The 2,580-nt window shown below is 38.0% G+C and overlaps 1 long non-coding RNA gene across 1 annotated transcript; it reads left to right on the forward strand.

The window, feature by feature from the left end:
- Positions 1-663: 663 nt before the first annotated feature.
- On the forward strand, positions 664-2,208 carry LOC147663367 (uncharacterized). The gene is made up of 3 exons (XR_015305346.1): positions 664-783; positions 1,894-1,983; positions 2,085-2,208. It is a non-coding gene; the product is annotated as an uncharacterized LOC147663367 (long non-coding RNA).
- Positions 2,209-2,580: the final 372 nt, after the last annotated feature.

A 2,580-nucleotide genomic window follows, 5' to 3' on the forward strand; every position in this document is an offset into this window, starting at 1 on the left:
GAGCCAGTCGGCCACTACCATACAACGTTGCACATTCACCCTCCCGGGCGAGCGCAGACGGAAGGCAATAAATAAAGGGGTGACTTCCACTCGAGGCAGTTAGCCCGTACCCTACCACCAAGTGTGTCCAGCGTGCTCTGCAGCCTTTCACCTGTAGGCCCCATTCCCCCAATTGTGGCTGTCCCCATCCCCGCAATACCCCTCAACACAGTGCTGTTTTGGGGGATTTCATCTTTAAATTACACTGAAAGCGTCAAAAAAAGAGATCACAAGAGCGCTTGTTACCTGAGCTCGATTGATTTGTAGGTGCAGAAAGAATATTGGAATCTTTGCGGCCCCATTACAAGGTGCATAACACGAATTTCCAATGTCTATAAAAATGTATTTAGCATTAATGGTTGAATTGAATATATTTAAAGGTCAGGTTGTTTGACTATTATTTTACATAAAAGCCATTTGTTATACAATAATTTCACTCACTGGTTGCAGTGCCATGCAATAATTTAAATGGATACGGCAAAGGGGCCACATTATTTAATATTAAGTGACCATATGAATTCTAAGTCTAGTATACTGTAACAGGTCTGGTTTTTCAAACTGATATAACACATTGTGACGGATATGGATTTTTGGAAAGTAATGACCAATGGTTCTATTTATTTTAGAACTGTATTAGAGATATTACTGATGCCCTCATCGGACTTTGTGAAAAAAGACAAACAAAAGACAAAACATTAAGCAAGGAGCAAATAATGTCTATAGTTGGGGACCTCTTCGGAGCAGGTAAAAATGGTCTTTGTTATTTGAAAAGTACTTAAGTAGCAAAACTGCCAGACAGCACTTAAGTAATTGTTCTTTAAACAGGTCGCTATGGAACATCAGTTTTATTATCAGCTAAAAATCTTCAGACCGAGTGAATCAACTCAATAAAACTGACCCTGGGAGATAGTGGCAGGTAATAGTATGGTTGAAAGGTTTTTAAATACCCACATGATGTCAGCATGTGTTTTTGTCTTTTCCTGGTTCAGCATGCCTTCCCAGAAACCATTTTACGGATTGAATCCCAATTTCAGAACAGAAGTGAATATTGGAACGAAAACATGCTTTCTTGGTGTATTTTAGCAAATATCACTTATACTTGTTCACAGTTCCAAGGTTAATCATTCTATAGGATACATGGGTCTTACTTCTGGCCAACACAGGTTTCACCCACAGTGATTAGTGCTACTGACCTTCTCATGGGATCTGCGGTTTTCTTCATCTATCATTTCTCTCATTTCTCTTTCTGATATAAAAGATCGGTAATACCTTTCTTGATTGGGTCCTGTGTACATCAGTTATTTTGCGGTCCAACCCTCTGAGATATCTAATTGACTTGAATTCTTTAAGGATCGTCTAGCAAGAGCAAGCCTAGTTTGAAAATGGATACTTTCCTAGTGGTCTAGGCTGGACAAGTCATGAGCAACAATCATTACATGGTCTCCTCTGAACTGTCAAAATAACTATTGAGTTAACCTTTATTTCCCTTTGATGGTCTCTCCCCTCCCTTTCATTTTATCTTCCATCATCATTTTTGCATTGAAATGCCATAGCATGGCTGAAAGCTATTAGAATTTTGAGAATTATTTAACGTCTGGCACACATACTTCTATTCTATGGCTTTTCAAAGAGAGCACAAGAGTGCCTGATCCATGCCAGACCATTATGATAATGAAATAAGAAACCTTAACATACAATTAAACATAATGGAAATCACCGATAGACTAGGTGATTAACTGATGGTGTGGGATTTATCCTGCCCTCCAAGACCTTACATTTGACACCATTGTCATAAATATTACACAGCATGCTTGCTTTAACCATACAGAATAAATAACCCTTTGTTTTCCCTAGGTTTCGACACTGTATCATCTGCTCTTCAGTGGATAGTTCTGTATCTGTTTCACTGTCCTGAAGCGCAAATGAAGATCCATGAAGAAATTGGTAACATCAGTATATGAGAACAGTTTAATATTTATAAACTATTGACGTAATTGAAACATGGTTTTAAATACAGGCAAAAAAAGCTGCTATTTTCTTTGCAGATGAACAGATTGGAAACACCAGGCTCCCAAGGTTTGAAGACAGAACTAAATTACATTACACTGAAGCATTTATCAATGAAGTCTTGAGGCATTCATCCTTTGTGCCATTTACGTTACCTCACTGGTAAGTGAGTACAAGGATCTTCAATCCTGCATGCCTTTAATCTGGATTCCTTCTGACTGTTAAAGAAGATAGGAGCCAGTTCTGCCAACACTGTTTTAGGAGAAGATTGTGGGAGCACAACATCTAAATCTATTTGTCCAAATTGTTCATTTAGTGTCTATTTATATTGATTACGAGCTTGTAACAAGCTGATATTGTACATAGTTATGCAGCAAATATCAAAACCAAGGTGCATACATGAGTTTAGAACATAAAACCTCATTAAATTGATAGGCCACTGTCCTCTTTTATTTAGACAAAGTCTACGTTTTACAAGTGAGCTGGTTTTTCCTCCCAGTATACTAAAATGTAATTGCTCTGTGACTCTTTTTT

The sequence above is a fragment of the Lissotriton vulgaris genome, unplaced genomic scaffold (genome assembly GCF_964263255.1).
Source record: "Lissotriton vulgaris unplaced genomic scaffold, aLisVul1.2 SCAFFOLD_4136, whole genome shotgun sequence".
Classification (NCBI taxonomy): domain Eukaryota; kingdom Metazoa; phylum Chordata; class Amphibia; order Caudata; family Salamandridae; genus Lissotriton; species Lissotriton vulgaris.